The sequence below is a fragment of the Scaptodrosophila lebanonensis genome, unplaced genomic scaffold (genome assembly GCF_003285725.1).
Source record: "Scaptodrosophila lebanonensis strain 11010-0011.00,11010-0021.00 unplaced genomic scaffold, SlebRS2 tig00000085-arrow-pilon, whole genome shotgun sequence".
In the NCBI taxonomy this organism is placed as follows: domain Eukaryota; kingdom Metazoa; phylum Arthropoda; class Insecta; order Diptera; family Drosophilidae; genus Scaptodrosophila; species Scaptodrosophila lebanonensis.
Window position 1 is genome coordinate 724,085 of NW_022060564.1, and position 15,893 is coordinate 739,977.

General features: G+C 35.4%; 4 long non-coding RNA genes across 4 annotated transcripts; 2 read left to right on the plus strand and 2 right to left on the minus strand.

Moving 5' to 3' along the window:
* Positions 1-1,536: 1,536 nt before the first annotated feature.
* Positions 1,537-1,955, minus strand: LOC115626513. Its single transcript, XR_003995603.1, has 2 exons — positions 1,840-1,955; positions 1,537-1,775 (listed from the first exon to the last, which is right to left on the minus strand). It is a non-coding gene; the product is annotated as an uncharacterized LOC115626513 (long non-coding RNA).
* A 528-nt stretch (positions 1,956-2,483) lies between these two features.
* On the minus strand, positions 2,484-2,867 carry LOC115626521. Its single transcript, XR_003995609.1, has 2 exons — positions 2,779-2,867; positions 2,484-2,711 (listed from the first exon to the last, which is right to left on the minus strand). It is a non-coding gene; the product is annotated as an uncharacterized LOC115626521 (long non-coding RNA).
* A 3,115-nt stretch (positions 2,868-5,982) lies between these two features.
* LOC115626516 lies at positions 5,983-6,373 on the plus strand. The gene is made up of 2 exons (XR_003995605.1): positions 5,983-6,062; positions 6,128-6,373. It is a non-coding gene; the product is annotated as an uncharacterized LOC115626516 (long non-coding RNA).
* A 352-nt stretch (positions 6,374-6,725) lies between these two features.
* Positions 6,726-7,160, plus strand: LOC115626512. The gene is made up of 2 exons (XR_003995602.1): positions 6,726-6,818; positions 6,889-7,160. It is a non-coding gene; the product is annotated as an uncharacterized LOC115626512 (long non-coding RNA).
* The last annotated feature ends 8,733 nt before the right edge of the window (positions 7,161-15,893 follow it).

Sequence of the window (15,893 nt, forward strand, 5' to 3'; positions counted from 1 at the left end):
AAGAAAGTCAATTTGAATGAATCGAAGGGTTTAGGGACATGCAAGAAAGGAAGTTCCAATATTTTCTAACCGAAATTGTAGTGGATGGTGGTGCCCGAGAACTACGCTTCCAAAACTCAAGAGTTAATAGTTCTGAGAATATACTAGAGGTGTTAAAATGTAGTCTTCTTCTAAAGGAAGTGTAATTATATAAACACATATCTTCTAATATTATGATTAAATATAACTGCCGATTTTAAATGAGTTGATATAATTTAATTTTATTACTACATAGAGATGTATTCATTCATTTGTATTATTCATAAAACACTTGAATTGACGAACGAATACCAAAAGTTTAAAAGTATTTAATAAATGTAATTAACTAAGGCCCCCGGAAACCAGAGCCCAAGTCTAAGTTCTGATCAATACAACCAAAACCCACACTTCACAGGGCAAACTTTTTATTGTTTTCCAAAAATAGGGAAAATTTGACCAAATAGGTAGCTCTAAGACCATCTGGTATGCCCATAGCCTATATTTGCAATTGTTAATGCTCCGAGTCTAAATTGTATTATAAAGTAAAAGTAAAGGCAGTCCAAAAAAAATTAGAGTTAGCTTCTTTAACATCGTGATGTGCTAAGATAAAATTAAGAGTGCCTAGAGAAGAGATCACGTCGCCGACGTATGGGTTGTGATTAATATCTTTGAAGCCTTTCATCTGTACTCGAAATTATCAGAGCTACATTTTCATTATATTGAGATTATTAGGCTGAATTAGATGCTGAATTGAAATTCGGAATTCTGTAAAAACAAAATTAGAATAAAACCTTTTCAATAACACTTACATTAAAATAGTTTACTGAAAACATAAAAAATGAACGGTGCGTGCCTTCATTCACTATCCTTTTGAAACGCAACACCGCTCGTTGTAATGACAGATCTTTGAAACAATTTCCGATTCCTCTACGTCGCGGCATTTTTTTGCGCAATTTCCACCTCGCTCACATTCTATGTTCAAAGCGGAAAATTGTTCAATTTTTCTCGAATTCATTAAAACACGCATCCCCTCTAGGCAGCTAATGTGGGCGAAAAGTAAGAATAGTCCCAAGGTGGTCAGAGTTAGCTTCTTCAACATGATGATGCGTTGACATTAGTGAAAAGAAACAATTCTAATATCCAATATAAGTATATAGCTGACTCGTATTTTACTGTTATACAATAACATAAACGACCCTTGCAAATTCCTTTAAACAGTTCTAAGCTACCGTAAATAATACGAATTATAAATTTATAAAGTAATCCAGAAAAGGGAGCCCTTAACACAAGCATGGTTTGAAACAACGCTTCACAGAGGTGGATTGGCCAGGGCACTAAATAAACGATCCTTTTTGTCCAAGTATAGGTTCTGACTAATAGTACGTCTAAAGCCCCACACTTCACAAAGCTACAAGTCTGGAAAGTGTATGAAGTACTCGTCGTCTATTGGCTTGTAGAAGTTGCCTAATCTGGACACTAAATAAGTTTCTATATGCCCTTCATCTATACATGAAATTATTAATGTTCAGAGATAAATTTTTATTATACAAATTACGATGTATATCCGTACATTATTAGGCATTAGATGTCGACACTTTCAGGTGTAATTGATATTCTGAATCGTGTAAGAACAAAATTATTCATACATTATCCTTTCGCATCGCAACACAGCTCAGTAAAATCACAGGTATCTGAAACAAATTCCTTTCCAGTTAAGCTGTTGCATTTTTTTGAGCACCTTCCGCCTCGCCCACATTCTATGTTCAAAACGGAAAACTATTCAATTTCTCTTCAAATCTGTTACGGATTATAATCACTTACTCGCCCCCTCTAGGCAGCTAACGTGCGTGTAAAGTAAGAAGAGTCCCAAAATAGTCAGAGTTAGCTTCTTCAACATGATGATGCGTTGACATTAGTGAAAAGAAACAATTCTAATATTCAATAGAAATATATAGCTAACTAATTTTTTACTGTTATACAATAGCATAAACGACCATTACGAATTCTTTTGTTCCGGTTTAAATAATACAAATTAGAAAGAAAGGGAGGCCTTAGCCCAAGCATGGCTTGCAACAATATTTCACAGAGTTGAAAACCTGGATGGTCCTACTTAAATGGACTGGCCAACCAACTTTGGTTGTTCCAGCCTTTATAGTTTCTGAGATCCTTGCGTTCATCCAGACGAACAGACGGACGGTCGGACATGTCTAGATCGATTTCTCTCGTCATGCTGATTCAGAATATATATATATATAATTTATGGGGTCGGAGATGCTTCCTTCTGCATGTTACATACTTTGCACAAACCTAATATACCCTTTTTAGCCTACGGGTACAGGGTATATATTTTAAATGTTTAGGTAAACGATTTGTCACTCAGACTTTTTGGTATATCCCCTCATTCTTCGGTTACAATAAATTACCTTAAAATTCGAAATCTGTTCGTTGAAAAAAAGCGAAATAAATAAATTAATATCCAGTTGCTTTAATTGAACATATGATGCTCTAACTCGTTTGCTCAGCTGATGGAGGAAGGCAGCGCTACATTCGTACAGTTGTGCGTTTGTTTACTCCAAGCTTACAACAATATTGATTGATGGGACATTGCGTTGAAAGCATAGCGAACCCCGGTCTAAATGGACATCTTTCAATTTTCTCCACACACACCCAATTTTTTTCTTCACATTGTTTTACTAAAAGATTGATAAATTGGATATAGTTTTCAATCGCTTGGCTTAATTTCTGCATACTAGTACTTACATTTTTTGGTTTCCCCAATGATATAATTGTAGCTAACCACCAGAAGTAGAACCAGGCATTGAAACAAGAGACATACTCGTAGTGTTGCGGCCATTGTTGAAGGCGGGAAAAACCGAACTGCCTGAACAAGTGAAATAGAATTGCTTCAAGTAGCAACAAAATTATGAAAAGCCGCTGTCCAGCATAGTGGACTTGGGCATACCCTGTGCTTAATCTTAAATGGGGAGGGTAACATATATATTTGTATTCTATATTAAATACTTGTATACCTTGTAATATGAAATTATTTATATTTATATAAGAGTTGGTGAATGCTTGCGCAAACAGAATAGCTAGTTCGTGTTGGAAAATGAATGTAAAATCTGAAACTAGTAACGATTTTATTTTAAAGATAACAATGATTGACGTCAGCAGTTTTTATTTAAACAATATTGATTTATTAGGTAATTTTCTTTTCGCCAGCAGTTTTTATTTAAACAATATTGATTTATAAGTTAATTTTCTTGTCGGATCCTACATCTCGATTGGCTTGCAACAAAATTCTCCAGCGGCACATTTACTTGAAATAACGACGGCACCCGGTCTAAACGGGCAAATATTAATATCCGAGGTGCATTGCCAATCTTCTTCTTCACATTCTGTAATTCATAGTTGATATATTTTAATAGATTATTTTGTTTTGAAATTCCGTATCCAAAGGTTAGAAAGGCTATATTAGGTTTGTGAAAAATATATAACAGAGAGAAGGAAGCTTCTTCGACCTCATAAGCTAATTCATACGATTCGTTGTTGTTTATTACTTACGTTGAAATCCTTCCGCACTCATATAGCAAATCACCAGAAGTAGAACTAAGCACTTCCAACAGCGACTAATTGCTGAGGCCATTGTTGAAAAAGGGAAAAAATTAAATGTGAGCAAATCAGTTGAAATTGCTTTTAAATACAAACAAGTGCGAGTGAATATAAGTTGTGAGGGAAAAGTTTATGCCAATAGGTGCCTCGAATAAACATCGTAAAATATTATATCAGATATAATTTTGAAAGCGCAGCTAAGTTTCGTTCAGGGTAGAGCGTTAAAGTTGTGTCAGTCCGGTTCCCGTTAGTTCTTTTCAACCTAAAATAGATTTTGTTAATCCTATTACAAGTATTCCTATAATAGCAGCAACGTCATCAGACGCTAAATTTATACTATATTACAAATAACAGATTTGTTTAAGATATCTTTATAAATATACTAATAACATGAGTTCTGCCACGTGTCCTTGTGCCGCTTACATATATTTTGCGTGCACTCTTTTGGGTGCAGGGTATAAAAATCGTCTATGAAGCGCTTACTAACGCCTTACGGTTCATAATGTTTTGTTTAATTGAAAGTGTATTCCAAGAGGTGTCTACTATCAATTATATCGTAAAAAATGTTATCGTAGATATTGTTTATGCGCAGCCACGTTTAAAAATCATCTGTGAAGCGTGCTAAATATTTATTTAATATTCGTTTTTTTCTTATTATAGTAGAACCTGATTTACCATAGACAAAGCGAATGCAGTTATTTTGTTTTTTGTCTTAGAGTACACAAGGCTTTTGTTGGAAGTATTTAAGATTCAGATCATACAAGCATTAAAGCATATTTCCCCCCTTAGGAGTTCAATTGTAGTTTTCTAGCTTTTACCGTTTATCATTAAACAGTCAACTATTCTCGACAAACTGTTTAATATTTATTTAATATTATATTCTTTTATGTATAAAAGCGATCTTCACAATTCATTGCATTGCATTCGCTTTCGTCAGATAATGTTCAACAATTTCGCAATAGTCTTTGTATTGCTACTTGGCGTGCTCTGCTGCTGCAGCGCATATAGTAAGTGTTGATAAATAAATAAAACAATACTATAGTTTTAAAGGTTAATCTGATTTGTAAGAGCTAATCAATAAATCAATTAGTTGAAGTGCGTGCGTAACATACTCGAATATTTTCTATTTTCGTTTTAGAGTGTGGAATAGGTGGAGAATGCTTAAGAAAAATTACACGATGCTCCAAAAATATACAATATACTTTTGACTCAAAAGACTGTGATGCGGGTGAGAAATGTTGCATTTTATTTGACTTTGACTGAATGATAGATGCGAGCAGGCGCAACTCGTAAATACCCTTAAATACCCAGTCCATTCTATTTTAACAATTAATATTTATAAAAAATTATCAGCCAATAGATTCAGGAACGCTTATTTAGAAAAGAATTGAGGTCTTTTATTTAATTTCGAATTGACATATGAATTCATGAGTTAGTTAAATGCCAATATATCGAGTTATTGAACCAAAAATTGCTCAACAGTCAATCAACATTCGAAAGACATCATTAAAGAGCCCAGTTATGAAACCAAGCGTTAAAGCACCCCCCCTGCCTACGCCCTTGTTTGATTTGTTTCTACGATTTGAAGGGACTTATTAATCGAAAATTCATTTCACCTGACCAAACGGTCAATGCCTTGTCTTATATTGTTGAATCGTAAAGGAAGTATTTGCTTGTTGCACGAAAAGATGCTGCCTCATCGGCGAACTCTTGATTGAACAAAAATCCGATTTTAGCCCTCAACCAATTTCTTTAATCGTCTGATTTGGTTCGGTGTATAAAGGTTTTGAAAATTGTAGTACTTGAAAAGACGGGCTTTAAGGACGTCAAATCTACCATTGTGAAAGACATGCCGGGCAACTGTTCTTTCGCAAGTAACTTTTTTAGAATTGAACGATTTGTTTAAAACTTTATAGATGACGTGTGCAAAGCTTGGTTTATGTAGCTTTTAAAATGTGGACAGTATTGACAAAATTTTGTAGCGGGCAGAGGTGGTGCGGAAATCAAAAAAATAAAATAAACTCTTTTAACCTAGGAACTACTTGTAGAAGCGGCGTTTCCCGTTTCCGAATTCCGGGCGTTTAGCCAAGCGGACATTTCTAAATCGATATCTCTCGTCATGCTGATCAAAAATATATATATACTTTATGGAATCGGAAGTGCTTCCTTCTGCCTGTTACATAATTCGCACAAACTTAATATACCCTTCTTACCCTAGTTGTACAGGTTATAGTAATGTACGATTTTGTCACACTCTCATACACAACTGTAAGAAATTAGAATATTCATAGTTTCAGAACAGCAATATAAACCTATTTTAAAGACGAGTTCAAACCATATTCGGTTTAGTTATTGTAGAGAAATGCTGTTCAAACTAGCTCTGACTTTCTTGGTGCTACTTAGTGTTCTCTTCTGGTGTGATGCACAGACAAGTAAGTGGTACATATATCAGAAATAGGGAATTTTTGTGTAAATTATTTTCTGGTCTACATCTTAGAATGTGAAAATGGAGGAGAATGCGTTAAAGACTCTAGAATATGTGGTAAGGGACTCTCCAGAAAATCTCCGATGTGCCAACCAGACGAGAAGTGTTGCATATGGATAACTAAATAGGCGGAACAGGCAAAAACTTGCAGATACCAACATGAAGAAGGGTAGTGGGATGACTACATCCTGGTTCTGACAAAGTTCTCCTTTTACTTAGAGCATGTTAAATAAACATTTATTTATTAATAAAAGCAAACAACTATCATTTTTATTCAATAACCGACATCCAAAGAATTATTAAATAGTTGAAATTTAGAAAATCGGAAGTATGACATTTGTAATGACATTATTATACCCTGTACCCGGAGCGTAAAAACTCGCCTTGCTTGAATGTAAGGGGAGTCCACGTACTCGTACCATTTGTTGGTGAATGTGGAAAACCAAGCTTTCATTCAGACAGACAGATGGAACGGCCTTTATCTAGATCGATTCGTCTTGTCATAACAAGACCTTAGACTTTGTCACACTGTTGCACAACTGTAATAAATTAGAATATTCATAGTTTCAGAACAGCAATATAAATCTACTTTAAATACAAACTGAAACCATATTCGGCTTAGGTATTGCAAAAATGCTGTTAAAAATATCTCTGACTTTCTTGGTGCTACTTAGTGTTCTCTTCTGGTGTGGTGCAGAGAGAAGTAAGTGGTACATACTATATATCAGAAATAGGGAATTTTTGTGTAAATTATTTTCTGGTCTACATCTTAGAATGTGACGGTGGCGATGCATGCGTTAAAGACTCTAGAATATGTGGTAAGGGACTCTCCAAAAAATCTCCGATGTGCCAACCAGACGAGAAGTGTTGCATATGGGTAACTAAATAAGCGGAACAGGCAAAAACTTGCAGATACCAACATGAAGAAGGATAGTGGGATGGATGCCTCCTGGTTCTGACAAAGTTCTCCTTTTACTTAGAGCATGTTAAATAAACATTTGTTTATTAATAAAAGCAAAAAAAAACTATTGTTGATATTTAATAATCGACATCCAAAATTGTTCATATCTTTAGTAAACCTGAAGTATGATATTTTTTATGATATATTTATATATATACATTTATACCCTGCACCCAAAGAGTATATATATATATATATATATATATATATATATATATATATATATATATATATATATATATATATATATATATATATATATATATATATATATATATATATATATATATATATATATATATATATATCAAACTTGGTATGTAGACTCCCCTCGAGTTAAAGCATCGGAAGTTTGTTTTGGTACAGGGTATTTTATTGTCGGGCTTGCTTGACTGTAAAGTTCTCTGTTAATATAGAACGGCAAGTACTGTAAATATGCTAAACTATAATTTCATGGCAAACGATATTTTTTGATTGGCTTAAAACTGCCTTTGCTGTACCGATTTTACTGGTAGTTGCTTTAACTATGTGTATGTGCTACATATACAAGTATAGCCTATTTGCAATATTTTGAACGCTTCCGCCTCAGACTTACAGATTATTTTCACTATTTCGTAACTGTAGAAAATTATAATATACCTTGCATTCCACATGCCATAAATAAATGAATTTGTGCTAAGATTGTGCCATATTCGGTTTTATTACAAGTAATTCGGCAGAATGTTGATGAAGTTTTGTCTGACTCTCTTGGTGCTATTTTTTGTGCTCTTCTTGTGTGATGCTCTAACTGGCAAGTGTTGATAATACCAGGAATATGGCATTAATGCACGAGCTATTTTCGCATTTCTTACTTAGGTTGTGAAGGTGGAGGAAAATGCAGAAAAGATACTGCTGACTGCAAGAAATATGGAAAAATTACGAAAATATCTAAGATGTGCAAAGCCGACGAAAGCTGCTGTGTTTTCGATGAAGAAGAATAAATAAACAGCTACAAAGAATCGTCAACATTTCAAAACGAAGCACGGAGAGACTTTTAGTTAAAATTTCATTAAAATCTTGTTAGTATATTAATTGGCTTTAAATAAATGTATGGAAATGGTAGTTTTTTGCAATAATTTGCAGTATTATTCACTTAACAACTTCCGACGCTGCGCACAAGGCAGAAGAAAACAGAAGAGGAAGAGTGAACCCCTTATAAGTGGACTTTAATAATCAAACTGTGTGAGAAAAATTATGAAAGTGTGAGAAACTGTTTCTTTCTTTACTTTATGTTAAGTGTAAGAACCTTTTTGCACATTTAGTTATAATGAAGAACCAGTGCTTTGTCTTTTGTATTGGGCCTCCCTGATACTCCCTTACAATAGGTACAAAATATTTCAAAGTCTATAAGCTTTAAAAATGATATCGGCATCGTAAATTTTTTGATGGTTTTGTTGTACTTTAAATAAGCATTACTGGCATTCTAAATTTAAATGGTTATTAGTCACGCTCATTTAAAAAGTAATTCGCTAGGGTTACTTACGCTGTTGTATGTAACACAGTAGGATCTACTCAGCTATATGCAATACTATAGCATATAGAAACTGTTTTTTTCCCCCTTTGGTTAAAGCATTACGATGTTGAAGAAGCTTACTTTGACCATTTTCGGACTATTCTTACTATTCGCCCACGTTAGCTGCCAAGAGTGGGAGGAAAATGCAAGCAAGTGATTAAATTTATAATACTACTTTTAGATTATTCAAGCAGTTTTGTTTTTCAACATAGGATGTGAAGGGGGTGGAGAATGCCTGGAGGACTATACCCATTGTCACAAGGACAGTAAATTACGATTTCCTTCAAAAGCCTGTAAATCTAATGAGATGTGTTGCATTTGGTTAGGACATCGGGCCGGCAGTGAAGCTCTTCTGGAAGGAATTAATCACTTAAATTAAATCGTCTGCGTGCTCCGCAATTTTTGAATTCAAATTCAATTCTGAGTAGAGCTTGGCTAGAGCTATTGATTTCGTCTTCTTAGCCGCATCTCATAATTAGGCAGAGTTATTTGTTTATTTGTACTATTACTATAAAATGTGTACAAGCACTATAAAACCTGAAACCAAAATCAAGCTACAATATTTTAATACGGAAATTAAATTCCCATTTTTATTAAATTTTGATTAACATTTTTTTTATTTATAAATCTTGCATACCACATATAGTGTGTTAATTTGTAAACATAATCTAGGGAGTGTGTCGGGTCTATTTGCAAAGTCAAGAATAACAGTGTTTAATAGAATCGACTCCTACACAAGAATCTAAACTCCTATATACTTAGCGATGATCACAATTTTTTTCGGGTTTTGTTTGAAATTGCTTCTAAAGTTTCTAATGCACATCAATTAAAGTTGAACAGCATATACGAGTAGGTGCCTTCATATTTCTGGTCATGACATGAATGCCGACTCATTTATTTATTTCTCATCGCTGCTCTCGTATGGGTGGCTGTTTCCGTTTTGCTCACTCGCTGCATTTTTAATTACTTTGTGGCTCATTGTTGTTGGGGATTGTGGTGTCTGCCCCACGGTTAGTTGCCAGCTCCGTCATATTTTCATTTTCATATTAATTTTCATTTCGCCTGTTGTTGTCGAATTTGCCAACGAAAGTTTGTCTTTGGCGGCTGGCGTTGCATAATTTGAATGTTGCATACTTTTTGGGGGCATTTCGTGGTGCAACCATGTTGATTTTGCTCCAATGTGCGTGCCTGTATAAATGTGTGTGTGTATCTGCATGTGTGTGTGTGAGCTACATTTCCGCTTTATAAAATATGCAAAACAATGCAAGCTCTATGTTGTTCAGCAGCGAAAAAACAAAAAACATCAACTTTTCAGAGACCAGAAATTAATTTAGTTTTAGATGAACATTTTCGACTTGCTGGTGCAAGAATAGCGCGCTCAACATTTTAGGTAGAATTTTTGCTGCTAATGTTGTGGCAACACTGGCCATTGTGGCTCCTCTGGCTATTCATTTTTTCTAAATTAAGTTTTTTGTTTGTTGTTTATTTTGGTTGCCAAACTTCTGAGTGGTGGCAAATGGCGCTAATTTTGAAATGGAATGTTTTATGTCAAAATTTGCAATGAGAAATAGTTGATGCGAGCAGCTAAGAAATAATAAACAAATAATCCGAATTTTAAATGTTCATAAACAAATATTGTGTGCTTGGCTTAGTTTTTGAGTATAAAAGTACCATCAAAAGTTTTCATAAACAAGTTATGGGATGACTTTAAAAAAGAATTTTAATTGAATAAATTTAAATTAAATTACACATTATATTTGAATTTTGAAAAAATATGACCTGAAGGCACTAATGACAAAGATTGCTATTAAATGAATTATTAAATTGAATGCATCGATAAGGAGCCACGGAGAAGAAGGCTAGTATTTTCAGTGATGGTGTTCAGAGACAATTTAATTGCACAAAATGTATCATGCCAGGTCAAAACACATCGACAACATCCTTAATTTTACCCGGGAAGTCATCCAGTAGTACTTAAAACAGCTAAGTTATTTTTCAACTCTTAATAAGTAGAAATATTCTCAAACAAGCAAAAGCAATTTATGTAAACAATGCCATATTTTCACATATTCTCTCATAAAGGTATGCTCTGCTCTTGTCTACACCACTAAATGCTGAGGTCAGCAAATAATACATTTAAATAAATTTAGAATGGTTTCATTAATCATTTCGCTGCAAGCCTTACAAATGCGAAATGTGGGCTTAAGTATCTGTTAACTTGTGGAATTTACGAGCTGATGTGCATGAGTATGTGTGTGTGTGTGTGCGTAAACGTTCGGGAGAAGTGGAATGCGTCGCATTTTAACAATAATTCATTTTGCATTGCGTCTGTGATTGGTATTACCATAAATTATTCAGTGTCGAACACTCACAGCTATCACCCAACCCCACCTCAGTCCAGTCCAGCCCAGCCCAGCCCAGTCCAGCCCCTGCGGCTGTTCGGGCAATTGTGTTGCGGTTTTATTGCGTGCCATTTAAATGAATTGTAAAATATGCAAGTTAATTTGAAAAACGGCCCATACTATGTTGATGGGGACAGCCATAAATTCGCATTAAGTTGTAAAATATTTGGCATCATTGCCATTAATGATAGACGCATTAAATGTGGGTGCAAAATGTAAATTCCAACTAAGCTCAACTACAAGTATATGCAGTATTTGCTGCATTTTTGCACTCGCACTATCGCACAAAGTTGTCTTTGTCGCTTTCAATCTGTTGAGTCTATGAAATGCCTGATTGAATAGCTTCAACTGGCAGCCAGTTGCACATTGTCACAAAAATATAAATGACTGATTTTCTGCCAGCTGTCGGCACATTGGCCTGGGTATATCCGTCTGTAGTTACAGACAGCCTCCATGTAATGTCGTCCTTTACTCACCAGCCATTGCTACTATATTTCTGGCAATTTTTCACTGCGCTTTGTTTACACTAAGCCCCCATCCAGGCGGAGAGGGGACGAGAGACCAATCATTGGCAATGGTATCTTTTGTGTCTTGTTGCCAAGCAGGGCAGAGCGCTCGACCAGCCCTGTCGTTTAGTCGGCCAGCCACAACCGCAGGCTCTGCCTTTTGCTGCCAGCCTGCACTTAGGTACCTTATCCTCTGCCTCTGGGCTCCGGCTCAGTGCCGTTTGATTTACTTCAAACAATTGGCAACATCATACATCAACGCGTTTTTTGTTTTGCTACACAATCCTTATATGCAGAATACTTGGGGCAGAGGTTCGCCTCCTCCTGGCTCGTTGGCTTGCTTTCAATCACGTTTGTACCGATTTTTTTTAAAGGTTCAATTTAGCAGCTTTTGCTCACAGCTTTGGCTTACCCGATGCTCGAATGTGACATATGTAATCTGCCCAAGCTTCGTAGATGCCTGATAAATGGCTTAAAACATGTGCAAGTTATGAGTTTCGAGAGCTTGCACAATCTTGTTCGCACAATCAAGCAAAGTAAGACGATAAAGAAAATAATATAAATGCTTAAGATATGTGCGATGAGTGGGTTATTTGATATTTTGGTTTTAAAATTAAACTATATATAGAGTTAAAATACTAAAACGCTTTTCATATTGTATTCAAAATAGCACTTATTTAAAATGTGATCTTAGTATCTTAATTAATTATACTAATGACTAAACAGTTACAAACAATTGGAATTATTTATCTCTTTGATTTATTCATTTTATGCAGTAGTTGTGAGTAGAAAAGTCCGAATTTCCATTATATAGGAATACACTATTTGAGAATAAATGTTGGATGAAATTTGAAATCGATGGAGATATGTTATGAAAAGATAAAATAAATGAGTCACAAAAGCTAATCAAGTGCTCAAAAGGAAGAATTTCTAAAAAAGTTAATGTTGCAGTTTTCCAATAACTTTAACAGAACATTATAACCCATATTATGACTGAGCCCGTGTGGGGTTTCATGTGTCCTTTAAGCTCTTTTGATATAAAGCAAACGGTTTCAACGTCCCTTTTTTTTACCGATTTAGCATTTGATGCCGATATTTTCGAAGTTCATCCACAAAAGGAATAGAAATGAAAAAAAATAAAAGTGAGTTACGGATAAAAGAGATAAATCGCACTCGTTAGAGGCATTAAAGTAGGTTTACGTTTGGTTATACACTTTTACAATTGTTTTGTTTGTATTCATTTCAACTCCATTTGATTGGTAGTGAGCTTTTTGGATATTTTTAACTATTTGTTTTAAAAGTACTTCATACGAATAGTTAAAACATACACAAACACTCTCTGCTACAGATTTTTCTATTGAAATGTAAGGAAATATAAATGATAACAAAAAAGGAAAGCTCTACAAGTTGTCTATGTCTGCAGAGGAAAACATTTTTGTTATGAATAAATAAATAGTCAGTAAATGTGTGTTTCTGCATTTCTTCTGCATGCACATTTGATTTGGGAAACTTAATGCGATTTTTTCAAGCAATTACAAACAATAAATCCAATTAGCTCATGCCTGGTGCCCAACTGTAAGGCACTTTACAAGAGACTTCCTGCACTTCATGGGAAGTCAGGTGAGGTTGCAAAGACAAGCCACAGACTGCAGCAGTTCCGATGATGAATGAATGAATGATGCATTTTTTATGCCAACAGTCAAAAAACAAACAAAAAAAGAAAAGAATAGAAGAACTGAATGCAAGAGAAAGAGAGAAACAAAAATGGGAATAGAAATAAAAGGCAGCAGCACTGTTTGAATTTTATTGGCGAAATTGATAAAGTGGCTGTAGCAAAATCGAAAGGAATTGCAAATGCAAGCAAAGCCGATCGATTTTTGAGAGCCAGCCAAAGCAGCCAGCAGCAATTCAAGCAAGTCGGCCAGCTTCCAAAGGAAAGCAATCAACGTGCAAGGATTTTAAGATTTATTCTTCAACATTTTACTTATTTGCGTTTCGTTTTTCGTTTCCTCGTCCCCCTCCCGAACCCCAATTTTTTTGGCTTTCGCATGCATAAAAATATGAGCAATTGTTGTTCTGAGGATAAAGTGAGTTTTTGTAGCGCTACATTACTCGTGTTTGAAATCAATTTTAATTTTCCTCGCAACTGCCACTGCCCCACCAATCGGGAAAAGGGCTCTGTGTGTGTGCAGACAAATTATCGTGTTTGCGCAGGGAATTTAATTTTGATTTCGTTCGAAATTTGAAGTGAATGCTAAAGCAGGACGCACATACTCGTACTTACAGAGTAAAAACGTGTGGGTTGCTGAGCAAGTGTTATATTTATCCATCAGTTGTATATATAATATAATTTGTTTACAGCTGCCACTTAAGCACTACTATTCTGAGTACTAGTAAGTGCCAGAGCACTTAATACTATTACAACATATTTCCAAATGATTTACTTTCCCCACCATTTATTTTTTTTTGCTTGAAGTTTCTTATCTCCTTATTTTGTCACATTTAAAGAACTGAATAGTTCGATGGCCAGCATTGTAGTTTTAACAAAAATCGGTACTCAAGGCAGTACACGTGGATTTTTATTGGCCCGCCACATGACAATCCTGCTCGTCGTACAAAGCAATTTGTGTCCATTTCTTGTCAAATGTTGTCATTAGGTTGTAATTATTAAGAGTGTGTGTGTAGACACCTATCGAACATGTAGCCAGCTGTCAGATGTGCTTGTCAAATCAAGGGACGAAAGGCCAAAGGAAAAAAGACACTCGATGACATGGACGACATGTCCAAAAGTTTTTTATGCGATGTGCATGTCAGACAGTTCGGAATCATTGTCAGCCAGAACCCCAAAACATTTTGCTCGGCTCCACATACACTTACGACAAATGCGCGCGTATTGACCAGCAGCTGTGCTTGTGGACATGGGAAAGGACATTCGGAGGAACTACAGACTACTACTAGATTTAGTTTGTGCGATTCTTTTGCTCGTGGCCGTGTCACATTTGGCCATCAGGTGGCTGACAAATGACAATTGACGGGGGTGGGACGGGAGAATGTTTAATCATGAAGAAATGTTATTGTCTGTGTCTGTGCCATTGTCTGCTTTGCATGATTGAGCAAATAGTGATGTGTCTGATAGATTTATCGGCTGATATGTTCGCATTGGATTTGACAGAGTATGCTTAGTGGAAATGCTGATTTAAGCTAGCTGGAAAATTGTGTCTGTATATGCCGATTTTGAAGCTATTTAAATATTAGATTAGCAAGTCTTTGTAATGCAATCGATTGTATCAGCCATTCATATTCATAGGCAGGAATATAATATTAACGTACATATGTACATATAGTTATAAAATTAAGTTGGCTTTCAGCAAGTACATTCATACAGATACGTTTTTAAACAATATAGACTACCTTTCAAGCTCTGACTTTCCTTAAATTTCCGTAGATTAGACATTCTTTTATGCAATTATAACGATGGCGTTTGCACAAAATAAATACTTGTACTTCTTTATAATAAATAGCTGTAAATATAAACATGAGATATAGTTATAAGCAAGAGTTGCCGCTTAGTAAATTGTCTACCATCCTGAGTCAACGTAAGCGTAACATTGGCTTATCTTCCGGTCGGAGGTATAGTCCGACACAAGTTCATTTTTCTCAACCGTCTAGCACACGTCTCGTTTAGCCTACCTGACAACCGCAATCGGGTGTAGCTGAAGCACTAACGAGTTCTAAAACATTTCGCCCAGCTAAACGAAGTTGAACGCATTGAATAATAAGTAGTTTTCGCACAAGAAATTTGTGGCAACTCGCAGGCGTTGCGGGCGACTGCAGCTAAGTTGAGCCTGCGACTCTAGCTGAATGCCAATGAGGCCGAATAACTTGCCGTATATGCGGCGTATACGTAACATTTTTCACAAGCCCTGATTTTACTGCTACGAGTAGTCTACACATACTGGACACTCTCTGAAGTGTTGACACTGCGCCAAGGTTTGGACGACTAATGAGCAGTTAAACATTTGTTGACATGCCCACCGATGGACGAAATAAAGGCTAATTAATCGCTTTGTTAGTTTAATACAGTAATGTGAAATGCATTTACCCTGCTCTGCGGTTTCACTTTTGTCTAACTTATAAATTCACAATTGTCAACAAATTAATTGCATATTTTATTTGTTTACTCCCATTTATTAATATGTTATATTCAATTATAATTTAAACATTTTGAAAATAAATTCGCATTATTAGATATGTGAACGATTTAACGAAAGAGGACAGTTGTTAAGTTTGTTTTCAATACCCTCTACCAAGAGGACATAATGAAAACTACTCCGATGTGTGTAACAACGATGAATGC